Genomic DNA, 21,238 nt, shown 5'->3' with positions numbered 1-21,238 from the left:
CTGTCTGAGCTTCCCAAAAGGCAAACTGTAATCTACAATTACTTCCGAACTCAGTGGCACATGTGCTGACCAGGAAAAGAGGGCGGAAACACATTATACCAGTTTTAAAATCGCTGCTTTGTTTTTCTGCATTTTCGGATTGACTTTAAGGTTCTTTTAGTAGTTTAAAAAAGTCTTAATGATCTTGGTCCTTCTTATTTATCTGACCTCCTTTTAAATTATGAACCTTCGTACAACCAGAGGTCCTCTGGTACTGGCCTATTAGTTGTTCCTAAAGTCAGAACCAAACCTAAAGGCCTTGTTCTATCATTATGGTCTTTGTCTGTGGAACAGCCTGCCTGAAAACCTCGGAGAGACGATTAATGTTTTTAAAAAAACGCAGTTTTTTAGCTGAGCTTTTTACTGAAATATTTTATTTTGTAAAGTCTAATTTATTTTGTTATTATTTTTATTCATATATTTTACTTATCTAATCACATACATTTTTTTTCCAAAAAACTACCTGTTTTTGTAACTTTTTTCAATTCTGTTTATATGATTTTGTCTTTTATTAACTTCTTTAGCTATTCTTTCATACTTCTCATTCTTTCTTTGTTCTCATTGCTTTGAGGTTTATTTGATTTTAATTTTACTTTTAAAAGTTTTAACTTAAATGTTTTCCATATGGGTGATCCTTCTGACTGAGAGCTGTCCCTGCTTGGTCTGCAGGCTCAAATATCATTGTTCTTTCAAAACTGCTCTCACATCAAAAAGTTCCTTCTTGCTCTGAAGAAGGTTGGGACTGCTCAGTCAGCATTTATTTAGTATTCTGTTGGCTGGAGGATGTTGACAGACAGCTCCTTCAGCTACCCAAGAGAGAGGGGGAAAAAGCAAAAAACAAAAAACAAAAAAAAAAAAACAGATGTTTTGAGAAAGCACAGAATGTGTCTGAGTTTGAGGGAAAGAGACGAAGCTTGAGCACTGGAGATTTGAACCTGCAAAAAGAGAAAGCAGAGTTTTTGAAAGTAAGAATGATATATTTAAGAGCAAGACAGGACTTTTTGAATGTCAGAGCAGAGATTTGAGATACCACTGTGAGATCTGAGCATGAAAACAGGAAATCTTACTCTCAGCTCAAACAATTATGCTCTAAATTAAAGATGGAGACATACCCATATACCTTCCCTGCCCAGCAGAGTTCTCTGCCCAACCATGTTTTTGACATGCACTAATAAATATGTACAAGCACGTGACTTGCAAAGTTACGACACCAAGCCTGAAAATAAAGCTGCCCCAAAAGGCCTTTTTTAATTCAAGCCCTTTCTATAATCAGATATTGTGTCTATGTTTGGATCTTAGGATGTGAACTTGGATGGTATTTTCCTTCGCAAGGTCTTATGTATTTAATGTACTTATTTTTTTTAGCAAATGTGTGAATGTGTTGTATATATTTGTGAATAATTTTTCACATATTTTGTCTTCATTTAAGCTATTTATGCTAATATGTAATAAATGTTACTCTATAAATGCCATTGCCATTACCTCTTTTCTTATTATAATTAGGAATTTCTTTTTTACTTTTTACTTTACTCCTTTCTACTTAGTGTTAATATCCATCTGCACATATGTTACATTCTTACAGACGTCACACTGTTCATTTGCGCAGCCATGTTGTGTGGCCAAAAGCTAGCTGGGACCTGCTCTGCTATATTGACTATTAACGGTTTCTCATTCGGGATGGCGCAGATTTAACACTTTCCCAACCAGTTCAGCACTTATGTGGTCAGGTCAGACAGCAATATTTAGAAAACAAACATGCACTTGTTATTGCTCAAAATCATTGTAAATTTCCAAATTCCAACCTCCACAACATCCTGACAGAGATATTGCTTCCCAATTTACCTTACCTTGACATACTACCGAGGCATTTGACAGTTGTGCGTCACATGGAGCTAAGATTAAAAGTATACACCTCAGATTAGAGGCTTATAAATATTTTGTGGCAGGATGGGTGTCCAGCCCTTTTTTTAACAGTGCCAATGATAAGTTTGGACACATTTTCTTGTTAAATCTAATGGGAAACGTTTGGTACTGCATGTTGCATATATCATAGCCCGTACAATAAGTACATTTTATAACTGTGTGCATGAATCTGATGTAATGTGTTCTGTGTGATTTAGCTGTTTATGAGTGTGATGCTTCTCTGGGGGAAGGGCTTTAGAAAATAAACGTATTTAACAGCACACACACTCACTCACACACACACACACACACACACACACACACAGAGTACACTTTGTTTTATTTTAAATTTGCATAACTCGTGTTGGCTCTGCTGTATCAGTCACACTGTATGTGAGTAGATATGCAAAACACTGACGTGGTGAACGATCAACTGTGATACACAATAATTAATCTTTTTGGAGGTCTGTGTTCTCAATAAGGCAAAGTTGAGATTACAGATGTTTTTTGTTTTGACATTCACCAACATAATATGTGTAATAGACCTCCAATGAAAATGGCCCATGGCCTAAGGTCATAACAATCAATTGTCAATCACAGTCAATGTATAAATCCATGTTAAATTACATTTTAAAAACAGTTAACATTTTGTTAAACTGTTGTTTTGGTTTAAACTGGTATGAAATCATCAAAATTGTGTGATGAACTTTTTTCTGCATCATAAGTTCAGTTTTAATGTTATTGTTGATGTCAACAGAGGTTTCCACGCTACCAATTTTCTAGTGAACTCAGGAATGAAATGCTCCGAGAAGAACAGATGCCATGAATTTATGATTGGATTTTAAACCCCATTCACTACTTTACACAGATAGCCAGAGTCCTAACTAATTAACTAATCAGGCATCAGAGAACAATCAATAAGAGTTTTTTAGTTTTCTGACCCATGCAGTCAATGCCATTTTTTATCTTTAAATTACTCTGTTGAGAATTTGCTGGTTGTTTTTCGCACTTTGTCCCGTCGCATCAGGCCTGAAGTTTGTTTCTTCATAATAATTGGTGTCATTTTCGACTGAGCCACATTCTAACAGTCATTAAATAAGTAACTAAATCAGCATTTTATCATATGAATGATATATCTGGAATAAACCAACAAAAGAAGGAACATATCACTCTGGTTCTCAGGTCTCTACACTGGCTTCCTGCATGATAAAGTATTAATATTAAAATGTTGCTTTTGGTGTACAAGAAACGGTTTCTGGTCCAAAATATATATCTGATCTGCTGGGGCCATATGAGCCACCATGACTTCTAAGGTCATCTTGATCATGTTTGCTTTCCATCCCGAGAGTTAAAACTAAACAAGGAGATGAGTATTTAGTTTTTATGCTCCTAAAATCTGGAACAAACTACCAGAGAACCTGAAGTCTGTTCCAAAGCATAGCTTTTTCTTTATTTTTTAAATTGGTCTTGAAAAGTCTTTATTTGCCACACATTTTAATTAATGTAGTTTTTCTTTTTAAATATATATTCTTGCATAAATGTGATAATGATGATGTATTTCCTGTTGACAACTGTTTGTATCATATGTACCACATTGTATTTTGTTATCTGTCCACTCTTGTTGAACGTGTTTTGTTTCTGTTTAATTTATTTTATTTCTGTTCAGGTGGTTTTCAATCTTCTGTTTTTTTTAATCTTTTTTATTCTTTTTAGTTTGTTTTAATAATCCTATTATATGTGTGGTTTCCACCTTAATGTAATGACTGTATTGTCTTATGTAAAGCACTTTAAATAGCTTTGTACATAAAATAATCCATACAAGTAAAAAGATATAGTATAAAGTACAAAAGTATAACGTATAAGGATTGAAAAAAATATATTTTGGGTTATGATAACATGTTTAATTAACTATCTACTAAAAATCTAAATTGGAATAACACAAAATAAGCAGCTTATGACCAACTGTTGTCTGAGTCTTTTACTGAATGAAAATGCTCAGTAGTCATAAACCCAGTGGAATGTTAGCAAATATGACTATAATTGTCCTGACAAAAGGTCAATTTTACTTTAGGATACTTCATGCACAGTACCAGTCAAAAGATGGGACACACTTTCCTCTTAAATCCAAAGGGGATATGTGTCCAAACATTTGACTGGTAGTGTATGTGCTCATGGCTATTTTTTCTGGAGCTATTCCACAACTAATTTGTGTTATTAAAATGAACAGTGAGCAGGACACGTGCCATTGTGTGCACTCAGAGTTTGGTTTGTATCCAAATCCAGTCATTAATTGTGCTCTAACACAGGTGTCTTTGTGCTTGTTTCTTTAAACAACACCTATTAGCGCAGTACGGCATTGACTTATAAGAACAAATAGAATGTCGCACGCAGAATGTCAGTTAGTTAAATGCAGCCTTTCAAACTGTGTTTTAAAGACCTTGTCAAGGTTAAGGTGTGGAGATGAGGACCCAAGTGAAGGCTGATAAGGCCGGAGGCAGAATGCTGCAGAAGTCAAGGTTTATTTTACATGAACTGAAGATGAATGCAGAGGCAACAGAGGACACATAACAATGAACTGATGGGGAATAAATTAAACTGAGGAGTATATATAAACACGAGGGAACTAATAGGGAACAGGTGGAGCAAATTACATCAGATGTACAAACGAACAGGAAACAGAAAGCAAAGTTTTCTACCAAAACAGGAAACAAGATAAAAACTGGTCTACAGCTAAACAAACCCAAACCCACATGACAGGACAATACTTTAATTAAGATTATACAGTAAAGTAGGACGATATGCATGTGTTTCAAAAAATGTATGATACACAGCAGCTGGATAGTTTAGTTTTATTTTGTTTTGGTTTCACTTATATCTCAGCATCACACTTGTTTAAGTTTAGGCAATATAAATTATTTGTCCAGTTAGGAATTCAAAACATGGTTAAAGATCTAAACTACCTGGTAAAGGGCAAAGAAAATATAACAATTTCATCTAAAATACATGTATTTCGCAACACTTTGACTACAGCACACAACTTTCACTTTGCTTTGGTTACACATCACAAATTCTATATATTATTTTTTACAATATAACAAGACGTATACAGGATATATTTTGAAAAGTAAACAAAAAAAGTTTGTAGGTCCTGCTTGAAAGAACCAGTGGAAAGATTTGCATTTTATTCAAAACACCTACATGAACATGTTACCATGTTTGAGCAATTAGCTTAGACCTTTCTCTTGCCTGACAGAGCTGCATTAAAACATAGATAATATGTTTTCTTTTGATATTTATTCCCTTATTTTCCCTTTCACCAGTCAATGCAGGTGCCCATCATCATTAATCTGGTTCTGCTGCAAGTTTATTTTGGTTTAAAAGACTTTGACTAAAATGATGTTTTAATGAACTGTATTCTATGTAACATCTTGTGAACTAACCTTCCTTCTGTGTCCCCTTGTGTTTGAGCCAGTATTTCAGACCTAAAGGTTTCCTATCTACTGTCAACATGTGCATGCTCAGGAGGGGGACTGAGCATGCACAATAGCTGAAGAGAAGATCCATTGGTTTGCTCGGCTAGACATCTTTACATGAACATCGTATGACATGAAGGATTGAACTAATATGAATTGTGATAAAAACAGACTGAAATGGATCATAATTGGATTCAAAGTTAGGTTGGGGCCATTCTGTGTAAAGTTTGCATGCTCTCCCCATGACCATGTAAATTTTTGTCTTTTTGTCTCTGTATTGGCCCTGGCCGGGTCTGGCAACCCATCCAGAGGGTACCCTGCCTCTCATCTGAAAACAAAGAGGATAAACTTCAGCTCTCTATGTCACCCTAAATTAGATAAAGTGGTCACAGAAGATGAATAGATGGTTTATAATTTGACTATATATGTAAAAAAAATGCCAAGGTATTTTTAAGTGAATTCAACCTTGATACTTATTTTTTGAAGTTCCAACACACTGATTTTCCTGTTCTGTGCAGAAACAGAAGCGGTAATATCAGAGTGCTGGGCAGATTAAACCAGACATCAAGTGTCAACACCACACAATTTGGGGTTTTTTCTGAAAGATAAAAAACAGTCCAAACAAAGCCATAAGCAAACCTCAATACCAGGAATCCAAGTATGATTACAATAGTGTAAAATGCCCTTTGCTTTGACAGGTCAACCCTCTCCCTGCCCTGTTCTCCTGGGCCTGGAAAAGTCAGAACATGGAGAACAGAAAGGCTGAAGTAGGAAACCACTATTACAAACATTGTCAGAAAAAGAAAATTAACAATGACAAAGAAGTTAACCATTATTGTAAGGATCCCTGTAGTGCTGACCAGCCAGGTACAGCCAATGCAGATATTTCTAACTCTGATTGCTCTTTCATTTCTCAGGCTTATGTAGGTAATGGGGTAAACAACAGCCAGATAACGGTCCAAACATGTCAGGAGATGGAAGAATGTCTCTCCAAACCATGTAAAGGTACAGAGCACGCTCCCTGCTTGCAGTAAACCACTGTTGTTCGTGTAGATACCACAAGAGGTGATGAAATATCCAACGGTACCAATCAGTTCCATGAGCACCATGTTGTAGGTGAGGACTTCACAGTGAGATGCTGTTGCTGCTGAGGAGATGGCTCGCCTTTTCTGCCATTGCTGGAAACCATGTTTGAGGATGATGATGGAGAGAGAGAGATGGAGGAAAGTGTGGGTGATGCTGTACATATTAAAGATGATGGAATTTGGATTGGATAAGAGGCACAATATGTATAAGTTGGAATAGGAAATGGAGGAAAGTTGTTGAAGTTCAGAATCATTGTAGGTTGAGATGTTCATAAACATATCTGTGAGAGAAAAAGACACAATCAAAAGGAATAATAAGTTTGTTATGCATGTGGATAATTTTATAAATTCTATCAATAATGGCTGAAGTTACTACTACATGAAGCTGTACATCCCAATAACCTATAACAAACTGCATGTAGCTGACCAACTTTTTTTTTTTTTTTATTTTAATGTTTTGTGTTTCAGCGCAACAAACTGGTACTAATAGGAAAAGGTGTGTTTTTCCCAGTAACTGTGCTGTGGTTGTTTCATGTGAGCCATCACAATAGCTGCATGTACATGGAGCAGTTCCAACACGATCAAATGTCCGATCAGAATATAAATGCATCATGTAAACACATCAGCTTATCTAATGGACCCAGATTGAAATAAATTTTCTACCTGATCAAGAAGGGTAATTTAAACCTATCCATAATCTGACCAACAGGAAAAATTAAGCACATTCATTCCACTCATGTCTGTGGTCTATCTTCTTTCTGCACATGCTTGAACTACCTGGTGGTTAGGAGATGGGTTAAGTTTCAGGAAAGACTTGGATGAATAGGGGCAGCTCAAATGCTGAAAAGATAAAGATTATGGAGCATCTGAATGGTCCAAAGACTCAAAACAAGTTCTCCATATGGGTATTTAATCAAATCTGATCAAATCCTCTGAACGTTAATACTACATTTTATTTATAAAGTGCTTTTCAAAACACAAAGTTGCTGTACAGCAGGAAAAACAAGAATGCAAAGTAAAATACATAAAAATACATAAAAAAAATTATTTTATTAATTTTTTTTATCTAATTACTTAATTTTATTAACTTGATTTTACCCATTCTTATTTATGTATTTATTTTTATTTATAATTTACCTTTATTTATTAACTGTTATTCATTATTTAACATTTAATTGTATTTTATTTAATTCCAGTCTTTTTTTATTATTATTTTTGGGTACCTTATGAAAAAATACCTCTTACCCATTAAAACATCAAAAACACAACAAAACCATTTAAGATCCTTATAAAGATTTTAATGATTTTTTTTTAACAATGTCAGGTAAGAGCAATCACAGATAACTTCTTCCTAACTACTACACATTGCACATGTCAAAAGGGTTCAATTTTCCATCATGTAACCCAGAACTCATCAGATCTGATCAGATTACATGTTAATGTATCAGCTGGAATCTCTAGTTGATTTCAGTTGGATAGAAGAAATATTTGTCCATGTAAACACAGATAATGAAGGAGGTCGATCTGTCTATAAAAGAATAAATACCGAGACAGAATAAGTAACTAATTGGAGAGAAATTATTACTAATACTAAACACAAACATCACCAAAACTCCAGTTTACATATAACTAGAATTTCAGGCACATAGGGACGTTGAGATACTGATACTTGATTATAAATAATGGAAAAAAAAAATATCCTTTATTAAATTACTAAAATCAAGTAAAACACTGTGTCCATGCAAATCATGATTCACCCAATAAATTCAATCAATGAAAAAGTTAACTGTTGCCTTAATGTTATTTCACAAAAGCTCCAAAACAAAGATTTTTATAACAATCAAAATACATGTTTTGCGTCTCCTTCAATAGATTCTTTAGATGCGTTACACTAAAACCTTTAAGGACACACATACTGATAATAAATAGACCAATTTATTCTATATACTTGAATTTAAGGGAACAAACTCATCGTTTTTAAAATTGGGGGAGAAAACCTTTGCACAGTATCTTTACAGCATTTGCAGGTTTGTTCTCATCAAATGTCCAAATACTTACATATTTTTATTAATTACATCTTTTACTGCATTAGCACGCTTTAGGATATAAAATAATATTACTACTAACCTTATCTGTTTCTTTGTGAGCTTTCTCCCTTTGTGCCTCTCCTCTGAGTATTTGATTTAGTTGTATAGTGCACCTCCACCCTCCCCATCTCCGTCAACCTGTATTAAATATGGTGTATTTGCATTTAAAAACAATAATGCCACAAGATGAACGATCACAAAAGCATAAGACCTATGTTGCGTAATGTCTTTTAGGTGTTTTGGTGTGAAAGCAAACAACCAAAGGAAGGTGCAAACTTTTCAGAATTCCCTGCCCAATCAAACAGAGTCCCTGGACTATCCTAGTGTGAACGTGCTAAAACCTCTCTTTCAAATGGACCTCTCCGTACCTGAAATCCAAACTTTCTTTGCCATAGTTTTTCACATTGTTATTAAAATCCGACCTCCATTCCACTGCAGCGTGAAATACGTGGCCCCTGAGGTGAGCCGCATGCATAGAAGACAGCATAATGTCACGTGTCGGGTTTTACGGAAGTTAATATGGATGCAAGACGTGTTTGTTTATTAATTTTGAAGTTATTGTGCAGTTGGAGCCAACAGAATTATGACCAGCTGAGGATGGAAAAAGAGAAATCTTAGTAACAGTCTTGTGCAGCAGCGGCTGCTGCCTCGGTACCTCTGTGGAAGCACAGTCGGACCCGAACGTCTGTCTCACTTCTATGATGTAAAAGTTGGATGAAATCCAACAGGAAGTTAAGAAAATAAGAGAAATAATTTGTGCTGTTCGGACTGAAATAAAACGATGTAAAATGGATCAAGTATGGGAAAAGTCAGATTTGACTCTGACTTTGGTGGAGGAGCAGGGAGAGGAGGAGGATGGACACCTGGCTCCCAAACATGAGACTGTGTTTTAGTCTAACTTTCCCTGCTGTTTATTGGCTTTCTTTTCTTCTCTGTTTTCACTTCTGGACTTATTTAAAATGCTCTCTCATAATATTATCATTATTATTATTATTATGTGTAGTAATTGTGTTGGTCCACATCAGATTCACAGTGGAGGCACAGAAATGACTAATTTTGTCCACTTATAAAATTGAAATAAAATTGCTGTAAGCTGACACACATTAGTTTTCCATTATGTGACATATACATACATACATTTTTCATATGTTAATAATTTTCAAGGAGACACTAACAGTACAATTCTTTAAACTTTAACATACGCTTTGCATTGTAAAAAGGTCACAATGTAATAATAACTTTTAAATGTGCACCATCGACATGGAAATTAGTTTAAGTCCCATCTTGGGGAGCATTGAGGTCTCTGGTGCTATGGCTGCAGCCTTCCTCTGCCTCCTTCTGGCCGGATGTATGGCCGTTCCTGAGGTGGGCTGTCTCAGTTCTGTTCTCTGTGGTGGCTGCTGGGGTTTAGGACTCTGTCAGTCTACCTCCAGTCCTTTGAGGTAGCGTGGCTGCATTTGCATGATAAGACAACACAACTCACCTCTAATTAGTACACATGCACCTACATCCTATAGATCACCTGTTGTGTTTTCTTAAAATACTTTAGGATGTTTACTGGTTCTTTCCAGGTGTAGCAGCTGTTTACTTTCTCTGTTTAGCTTTGATTGCTGTTGTTGTGTTTTTTTTTTCTTATGTTGTCCCTCTTTCTATCTTTTCTCTTTCTATTTCTCCTCTGCTGTGTCTCCGGTCTGGTTCCGCAGTTATAAGCAAAAACCGACTTCTATCATTTTTCCCAACTTTTCACATTAACCGTTGGACTGACTGAGACTGAGATTCAGTGTAAGTAGAATACAAATATAAGAAACAGGCAGAGCTGACAGCAAAATGGCCCCTTCCAGAAAATAAAAGAAAATGAGGTCCAGCGCAACCTCTGCCAGGTAAAGCTACCGTATCTTAAGGCTGTGTCTACATGGCACTGAAGCCGGTTCAGGTTTGAAAACGGTGGCAAAAACTAGGATAAAGATTTCAACATCCCCACAACACTGCTGTAGTATATACTACAGGCTTTGGGGGTGCTAAAGAGTAACACTCCAAAGCTAGAGCAAAACAATGCATGCGCAAATGAAGGCTCACTGCGTGTTGCCGGAAGTTCACATCAGAAGCAGAGAAGAGAAGATAGCTGAGGATTCACTGCGAAGCAAAAGAGAAACATTTCTTTTGACTAATGAAGAAGTTGAGCTGCTTCTTCAAAAAATGCTTGACTGCAAAGTATAAAAAACTCGAGGAAGGGTGGATTGGGAATCGGCGCATGTTCATCGCGTCATATCCTCGAGTTGTGCGGCTTCGCTGTACACACAGCACCGCAGACAGTAGAGAACTCAAACCTATCTACTTTGGTACCTGGCTTCAGACATGGACGGTTTCATGGAGGCTATTCCCTGGCTTCGTGGGGATGAAAGGGTGGTTTGCTAAAATACTTTTGCGGTTTTGCTGCAATCCGGCGTCGTGGGGATCAAACCTAAATCTACCATGCTTTCACAAGTCATTTGAGAATTAAACCTTCTACAGAAGATCCAACCACAAATAAGGAGTCTATGGCTAGCTTTGTCACTGCATGAAACACGTTTGTAGTTAGAAGTTCAGATCAAATAGCCGACCTCATCTAAAAGACAATAGCTAAAGACAAGCTTTCTTTAGTTTTCTTGGGGACAGGGTTTGCAAAGTTTGAGAAGATTTGTTAAACCTGGGTTCACAGCTCCATCAAGAAAAACAAATGTTAGCCTATGACTGAATGATCACTTCAATGGCCAGAAATCACCTGCTGTTATTCTCTGGTCTTACAGATATAACGCATATTCTTAAAATATAAGTAGTATAAGTAGTTTTTCTACTTTTGCTTTACTCAGAACTAATGATTAAAATATAATTAACCACAGTATGAACCTTTTATTTTTTCCGGATTGCAAGACAAACATAGCTTTACTTGACATAGTCATTGAAAAAGTTTGTTATGCATTACTACCTTACAGTTACGAGTGATAAAACATCTACACACTGATACACTCTGAGCTCAGTTAGCCATCATCTCAGTTCCACTTAATGCACAAATTACTTATAATACTGATACATTTTTAACAGTTTTATTATCTTTTATAATCAGAACTACGATGATTTACTGATGATAATTTTAGGGTAAATGAAGAAACAAAAAATAAATAAATAAATTAAAAAAAACTAACACATGTTCCTCGGGTTCTTAGTTTGCATTCAGGCTAATGGGACATTCGTCATTTGTGTTATATTTCATTTGTCAGGTTATATCATCAGTCAGTCAATGTCATTTTTTAATTTTCTTTTTATAATACAAATAAGCGGTATTTAAATTAGACTTGAATAGACTTGAATCAGGGTGTGGCTGCAATGTATAATCAATGCAGAACATTTTGAGTAAATACTCCACAGTGAAGAAACACAGAGGCTCAGAAACTCACGCAGAGAAGGTTGGTATTCTTCTTACTTTACAATGAACACATTGACTTAAATGCTCACCGCAGGGACAAATTTAAAATAAAGAAAAGACTAGGATATCTTGCATAAAAAGCAAGCTGGTTTATAAAAAGAAAAAAAAAAGCATTGTAACAGCCTGTAAGGTTGTGTGTAACAACTTGTCACTTCATTGTGTTGTAGTTGCATCTAGTGTGTCTCATGGGCAACAATACATTTAGCCCTGTAGATATTGAAAGTGCTCCATAAATAAAGTTTCTTGCTTGGAATATTTTCCACTGTGGGGACGGGACAATATGTGAAGATTGAATTTTGGATGTTAACAGAAGACTTGATTTGGCATATTTTGAACCACTTAGTAACTCCCTTCCTTATATACTGGAAGATGTTTTTCTTTTTTAATCAATGTTTCAGTCCTGACTGTTTTTTTTTTTTTCTTTGCCACAAGGTAAAAGTGTCCCCCATTTAATTCATTTGTTTGTTCTTTCCTTTTGCAGATGTTGGTTAATTTTTCCTCCAACGAAGAGTCCCTTTCTTCCTACAAATGCCTCTTCTTTGGAGCAAGCTCCTATGTCTACATCACAATTATCATTTGTAACATCGTCATCCTCCTTCCTCTGTTCAGCTTCATCCTCTACTATGGTCTCCAAAACTGGCTGCAACATCGCTCCTCCTCCTCAGCATCAGCAATGAGTCACTCGGACAGCTTCACCTACCACATGGTCATCATGGAGCTGATTACTGTTTTTTGGTGTTTCCTAACCCTGTTTAGTGTCTTTACACTGAATTTTAACTTCTTAGAAGTGGGATTCATCCTTTTTTCTTTTAGCTGGTATGGACATGGATTCTTCCACATCCTGACATGTGTGGAGCGCTACCTGGCTGTGGTTCATCCCATCACTTACCTGAGCCTGAGAAATGAAAGAGGGATCCGAATGAGAAACATAAGTATTGGCTGTGCCTGGCTGCTTTCTCTTTCATCTATAGGCGTGATGATGTTTAAAAACTTTGCCCCCATTTTTGATTTAACCTTCCAGATATTATTTTTTGCAGTCATTACCTTCTGCTCCCTATCTGTACTCTGTGTTTTGATTCGTCCAGGTCCAGGTGAACAATGTAAAGACCAGAATAAGGTTGACAAGTCAAAGCAGAGGGCATTCTTTACCATTGTCACTATTCTAGGAGTGCTGACAGTGAAGACTTCCTGGGCTTTAGTTTGGTATTTAATTGGAGTGTCTTGGGAAAATGTTGACTGTGGAATGATTACTTCTGAATTTCTCATTAATTTTCCCAGCAGTCTGGTCTTACCTCTGATGTTTCTTCACAGAAAAGGAAAATTAGTGTGCTGTAAGAACAGCCTTCAGTGAAGATACAGATTCAGCTTTCACAAATAAAGCTTCCTATATACAACAAGGTAGATATTCTGAAAATGATGGGGAAGGTCAAACAACTGCCATTATAGATGCTTTTAAGTCTCATTTTACACGTCTCCTTTTTAGCCCCTTCCCAAAACTGAAAAACAAAGAAAAGAAAAATAAATAAATAATATTTTTATAGTGTAAAGCTGCCATACATGTCATAAACTCAAGTACACATATCAGATAAAAATAGAGTACTTTCACCGGTAACCAAGGCAAGAAGAATAATATTTGTCATAAAATGAGCCTTAAATATTATCCTTGTCTAGTCCTAACTCAGTTATATTATTGTCTTAACCCAGGTTTTTTTTATTTTAGTAATGATTTTTTTTATCTAAAAAAAAAAAAAAAAAAAAAAAAAAAAAATCAGTGATCATTTATTGGTCTTGAACTTTCGTTATGACAGCAAGAATTATTAACAGTATGTGTGTGTTTGTATATGTGTGTGTGTGTTTGGATCTGCCTATGTAAATTTGTTTTGCATATTTTCTTTGTGACTTTATATGTGTTGTTAATATTGCTCTGATGCATGTGTGATGTACAGAGGCCTCGTTTATTTGTCAGTACGTATTTTAGTTGTGGATGTCTAAATGTGTTTTCATTTGCTCATTTGATTTAGATTATTTTACATTTATCCAAGCTGAGCTGTTACTTCTTTTTCTTCCCCTGCAAAATTGCTTTAATAAAATTTGGCATATTCTATAAAGGTTCAAGAGACATTTTAGTTGGTGTTCAGTCTTCAGACTTCCTGAGCTGACCCATTTCTGTCTGGCTATAGGGAGAGGAACGTTGAACCCAGATCTGTATTGGATATTTTCTCTCAGTCTGTAAACAAATATATAAACATATTGTCAGTGTATGACCATATCCAAATGCAAAAGATCTTGCACGCTCTTAAGGTGGGTTTAAGATGGTAATCTGTGCTGTTTCATGTCAGTCTTTCCCAAGTCTTGGATCTGCGACAAAATCAAACATGTTTGATATGACGAAACACAATCAACAACCAATATGTGAGATCTGACAAAAGCAGGAATAGGAATCCCGACAGTCAGAACACCGGCAAAAATGGGCAGAAAAAGCAAAAAAAAAAAAAAAAAAAAAAAAAAAAAAGACTAACAAACGGTGATGGACCGTCCAGAAAGAGGAGAGGATGGTTATTAAGAAGTAAACGTCTGCTGTGGATCATTCATGTGTTACAGTATAATGCTCTAACAAATGAGAGAAGAATAGAAAACTTATTCATCCCTCCAGTTTCTGATGAGTCGATGTAACACCAGGTGGAGATGCAAAGGCACATTTAATGATGTGTAATTCCCTCCTGGAACTCTCCCCTTACTTGCTTTGCTGTGGGCAGATCAGCCCTGTTTCATGCCAACTGTCCAACATGTCACACAAAATGCTGAAAGAATCTAGTTGTAGTCTTGTAAATAGTGATTCACAGTCTTTGTCAAATCTCAGTCTGAGACTTAAAACTCTAAACATTTGTCTTTAGATGTGAGCTGGTAGTTTTCTAGAGTCCTTTGCAAATCTTTTCAAAGTCTCCTGGTGTAAGCCCAGCATAGGGCTGTTATGAGCACACCGCCTGATCAGGAAATCAGAAACCTGCTGGCATAGATGAAATTTCTAATATAGGAGGTTCAGTAGCTGAAAATAAAACCTGGGTGTTATTACATCAGTTATTATTATTATTATTATTATTATTATTATTATTATTATTATTATTATTATTATTATTATTAACAACAACAGTAATTATGATGAGAGAACTCTTGGTGGGACAGAGTGATGTGGATTGTGTAAGAAGAATTTGAACTAAACCATTAATCTTTCTTATAATTCAAGGAATATGATTTCACCATGAGGATATACCAACTGTACAAATTCACTGGACTAGACAATAAGCTGACAGCACACACAGTGACTGATTTGCATGCTCAACATTTTGCACATAATTTGAATTCTGTCATCTGTTTATCCAACAGGAATCATAAATAATCCATATAGATGCTTTCGTGTACTGTAAAGACAATTATAAAGATGATCAGTAAGATTTTTTTAATTACTTAATAATGACAGAAATGGTGGTTTGCATGAGAGCCCAAATACAAATTCCAATAAAAGTGACACAAATTAAAGGGAAAGAAATGACTAATAAATAAAATTTATGTAGAGCACATCTGATGTACATACTTCAGATTCTGTTTTATTATTCATTTTTAAAAAATCATAGAAAGATACATAAACTTAGACTTAACTTTATTAATCCCTTGGGATGACTCCCTCAGGGAAATTTAAAAATTCCAGTTGCACATAAGAGAAATAGTACACAGGCAAAAAGAGAAGAACACAGATTCAAGATATACAAGAATAAAACTTCTTGTATACACAATATAAAGTAATAAAAGTACACATAAATATAAATATAAGGAGCTAAATAGGGCCTTGTATGGAATGTAGGTTAAAATTATTGCACAATAAACGAGAATGAGATTATTACATCAAAGGATGAGATTATTGCACCAACGTGAGGGGGTTGGGGGGGAAGGGGGGGGGGGGGGGGGGTTGCTGAGTTGTAAAATTTTCATTTTTCACTTCCATAATGCAGATAAAGTACCTGGAGACAGGGACAGGGTGTGACTTCAACACATAACCAGTTATATGTGGAACAAATAGAAGCCAGACAGCGGAAACTCAGGGACAAACTTAAGAGGTAAGTCTTGACTTTTTTCAATTCACCTCTATTTTTAACAATTTCTACCCACAAACAAAAGACCTAACAATGGAAACTTCAAACATTTCAATTAAAGAAAGTCTTCAGTTCCTATGATAAATTCCATTTCTTGCTTTCAACGTTACATTTTCATCTTTTACATTTTGTAAAGTCTTTTTTGGCCTAAAACAAATTTAATACAGATGCATGTATTTAACAGTTTGACTGGCATGAACCAGTTTATTCCAGTTTGCAGCTGTGTCTGAGGCCTTGGCCACACACTTTTTTCTTAGTAGCTCTTTAATAAAAAAATTAATACAGAAAAGTTCAAATGAATATAAATCTAAAAGTTCCAATATTTGTTTTAATCAGTGAATTCATTCCTTTGAGAGAGATAAAGCTCCAGTTCCAGTCTGAAAGTGTATAACCTCGGTAAACAAATGCACATCCAGTATCACAAAAGGGTAACTTTGTCTTTTTTATCTTTTTATTTCTTTTTAATGTCAGGGTTTTTCATACATATAATGTAAATATCCCCAAAATAATATATACAAAAATGGCGCTGCGTAAGTGGCGACTTGTTACAGCGGCTACAACTTTTTCCAACCTTTTTTAGTTTTTTTTTAGTGTTTTTATTCTATTTTTATTACTTATTTTACGTCACATCTGCACTTTATGTGAGGGTGAAGCTATGGAGGCTCACTTCTTTACTTTCGTAGCTTGCACCTTGCTATTATCGGAACTTTTTGGTGTCGCTGTGGGAAACACACTCAACCACGGCTCCATTGTTTACTCCTGGGATCAGCTGTTAGCTGGATTAGCTGTTTCTCAGGACTCTCACGTCACCCTGGACGGATTCCAGCTGGTTCGTGCGGACAGGAACGCAGCGGAGAGCGGTAAGAAGAAGGGAGGGGGATCGCTGTGTTTGTGAACAACAGATGGTGCCACCCTGGACATTTAACTGTCAAGGAGCAACTCTGCACCAGAGACGTGGAACTGTTAGCTGTTAGCATGCGGTTATACTACCTCCCGAGGGAGTTTTCACATGTTATTTCGGTGACAGTATACACCCCCCCCCTCAGCGGTCGCTGCTGCAGCTACAGATCTGATCCACACCATCGTCTCCAAACTCCTAAACCAGCACCCCCAGTCCCTCCTCCTAATCTCCGGTGACTTCAACCATGCTTCCCTTTCCTCTGCTCTTCCCACCTTCACCCAGTATGTGAAATGCCACACTAGAGGCAATAAAACTTTGGACCTTCTTTATGCAAACATTAAGGATGCATACACCTCATCCCCCCTCCCCCCGCTGGGTCGCTCAGATCACAGTCTCGTACACCTCGTCACAGACTACACCCCGGTGGTGAATAAACAACCCCCTGTGAAGAGGCCTGTGAAACAGTGGTCTGAGGAGTGCAGTGCTACACTCAGAGACTGCTTCCAGTCAACAGATTGGGATGCACTCTGCAGCACCCATGGCAGTGACATTGACAGTATGACCCACTGCATCACGGATTACATTAATTTCTGTATGGAAAACACTGTGCCATTCAAGTCGGTGCGGTTTTTTCCCAATAACAAACCCTGGGTAACCTCTGAGATTAAGGCCCTACTAAATGAGAAGAAAAGGGTCTTTAACTCGGGGGACAAGGAGGAGCTGCGCAGAGTTCAGAGGGAGCTCCGATATAAAATCAGGAAGGGGAAGGATTCCTACAGGAGGAAACTGGAGAAGAGGCTGGAGCAGAACAACACCAGGGACGTCTGGAGAGGACTGCAGAACATCGCAGGCCATGGAAAAGGAGTGGGGAGAAACCAAATCAGCTGGGACAAGGACTGGGCAGATGAATTAAATCTGTTCTTCAACAGATTTGATTCTGCCTCACCTCCCTCTCTCACCCCCACTACCACCTCTTCACACCTCCTCTGGTCAGCCGCCCTCCTCCCCCCTCTTCTCGACCTGCCACCCTCAACATCTGACGCCCACCAGCCCACTGCCCCCCTTCCAACTAGTTCACCACCCCCCTCTATCCCTCCTCTAACACTCTCACCACTCATCACCCCCACATTACCACTTCAGTTATCCTCCACCCCCCTCTCCATGACAAATGATCAGGTGAGAAGTCAACTTAAAAAGATCAAGGCAAGGAAGGCCCCAGGACCAGATAGCATCAGCCCCAGACTACTCAAGGACTGTGCTGAACAGCTTTGTGGTGTGGTCAGGCACGTGTTCAATCTGAGCCTGAACCTTGAGAAAGTCCCGGCCCTGTGGAAGACCTCCTGTGTGGTCCCGGTACCGAAGACACGGTGCCCAATCACTTCAGGCCTGTTGCCTTGACTTCTCACCTGATGAAGACCATGGAGAGGATCATTCTGTAACAACTAAGACCCCTGGTGGACACTCAGCTGGACCCCCTGCAGTTTGCCTACCGGCCTGGGATTGGAGTGGACGACGCAGTGATTTACTTGCTGCACAGATCACTGCAACACCTGGAGGTCAGCGGAAGTGCTGTGAGAGTCATGTTTCTCGACTTCTCCAGCGCTTTTAATACTATCCAGCCTTCACTGCTAAGAGTGAAGATGGAAAGTATGGCAGTAGACCAACACCTGACTGCATGGGTTAAGGACTATCTCACCAACAGACCACAGTATGTGAGGCTGCAGCACTGTGAGTCTGACGTGGTGCTCTGCAGCACAGGTGCCCCTCAGGGTACGGTGCTCTCTCCCTTCCTCTTCACTCTCTACACTTCGGACTTCACTTACAATAACACACACTGCCACATCCAGAAGTTCTCCGATGACACAGTCGTTGTTGGCTGTGTTTCTGAGGGGGATGATCTGGAGTACAGGACAGTCATCAGGGACTTCGTCAGCTGGAGTGAGCGTAACCAGCTCCAGCTAAATACCAGCAAGACAAAGGAGATGATTGTGGACTTCCAGAGGAAAGCATCCTCTCTCACACAGGTGAACATCCAGGGATCGGACATAGAGGTGGTGGAGAACTATAAATTCCTCGGTGTTCACCTAAACAACAAACTGGACTGGTCTACAAACACCCACGCCCTCTACAAGAAGGGCCAGAGTCGCCTCCACCTGCTGAGGAGACTGAGGTCCTTCGGAGTGTGTGGGACTCTCCTTAGGACTTTTTATGACTCTGTGGTGGCCTCAGCCATATTCTATGCTGTGGTCTGCTGCAGAGGGAGCAGCACAGACAGGGACAGGAGCAGGATCAATAAACTGATCAGGAGAGCGAGCTCTGTCCTGGATTGTCCTCTGGACTCCGTAGAGGAAGTGGGGGAGAGAAGGATGTTAGCCAAACTGACATCCATTATGAGCAACACCTCTCACCCCCTACATTACACTGTGGGGTCCCTGAGCAGCTCCTTCTGCAGCAGACTGTTACACCCACGGTGTAAGAAAGAAAGGCTCCACAGGTCCTTCATCCCAACTGCTGTCAGACTCTACAACAACCTGTAACACCCGAATCAGGCTGTCATGTTGTAGTCTGTTTACACTGTCATTTATACCGTCACCTTATACTGTTATTGTTTTTTATGTTTATTGTGTTATATTTAACTCTTAAGTTTATCTATTTATTCTTTCTTTTTTCACTTTTTTTGCTTTGCTGCTGTAATAAGTGAATTTCCCCGTCCGTGGGATCAATAAAGTTTAATCTAATCTAATGTTAACTTGCATACTTTTATACTAAATATCTCCATGATCTCAAAAACCTCTCCACATATTTAGCTATTTAGCTGAAGTAATGAAAAAATACTGCACTACTGTACATTTATGGCCATTTATTTATTTATATTTTGCTATTGACTGTTTGTTGAATTAAAAATTAATTGATAAATTAATTCATTTGCTGTTAATTTTAGATATACTACAAAATTTGATTGCTCACAACTGAAATTTAATCCATTGGCTGGACAAATTTTTATCTATTATTTATTTATCTTGTCAAGGAGACATTAACAGTACAATTCTTTAAACTTTAACATACGCTTTGCATTGTAAAAAGGTCACAATGTAATAATGACTTTTAAATGTGCACCATCGACATGGAAATTAGTTTAAGTCCCATCTTGGGGAGCACTGAGGTCTCTGGTGCTATGGCTGCAGCCTTTCTCTGCCTCCTTCTGGCTGGATGTATGGCTGTACCTGAGGTGGGCTGTCTCAGTTCTGTTCTCTGTGGTGGCTGCTGGGGTTTGGGGCTCTGTCGGTCTACCTCCAGTCCTTTGAGGTAGCATGGCTGCATTTGCATGATAACACAACACAACTCACCTCTAATTAGTACACATCCACCTACATCCACACACACACACATGCACACAATCACATATAGTCGTTACTTTTGTGTTCGTTGCTGTTCGTGGTTTTTACAGCTTTTCTTTTCACAGGTGCCCCTATAGATCACCTGTTGTGTTTTCTTAAAATACTTTAGGATGTTTACTGGTTCTTTTCAGGTGTAGCAGCTGTTTACTTTCTCTGTTTAGCTTTGATTGCAGTTGTTGTGTTTTTTTTTTTCTTATGTTCTCCCTCTTTCTATCTTTTCTCTTTCTATTTCTCCTCTGCTGTGTCTCCGGTCTGGTTCAGCAGTTATAAGCAAAAACCGACTGCTCTCATTTTACCAACTTTTCACATTAACCGTTGGACTGATTGAAACTGAGATTCAGTGTAAGTAGAATACAAATACAAGAAACAGGAAAGCTGAAAGCAAAATGGCCCCTTCCAGAAAGTAAAAGAAAATGAGGTCCAGCGCAACCTCTGCCAGGTAAAGCTACCGTATCTTAAGGCTGTGTCTACATGGCACTGAAGCCGGTTCAGGTTTGAAAACGGTGGCAAAAACTAGGATAAAGACTTCAACATCCCCACAACACTGCTGTAGTACATACTACAGGCTTTGGGGGTGCTAAAGAGTAACACTCCAAAGCTAGAGCAAAACAATGCATGCGCAAATAAAGGCTCACCGCGTGTTGCCGGAAGTTCACATCAGAAGCAGAGAAGAGAAGATAGCTGAGGATTCACTGCGAAGCAAAAGAGAAACATTTCTTTTGACTAATGAAGAAGTTGAGCT

This window comes from Melanotaenia boesemani, chromosome 5 (assembly GCF_017639745.1).
Source record: "Melanotaenia boesemani isolate fMelBoe1 chromosome 5, fMelBoe1.pri, whole genome shotgun sequence".
NCBI classification, from domain to species: domain Eukaryota; kingdom Metazoa; phylum Chordata; class Actinopteri; order Atheriniformes; family Melanotaeniidae; genus Melanotaenia; species Melanotaenia boesemani.
This window is presented reverse-complemented; position numbering follows the sequence as displayed.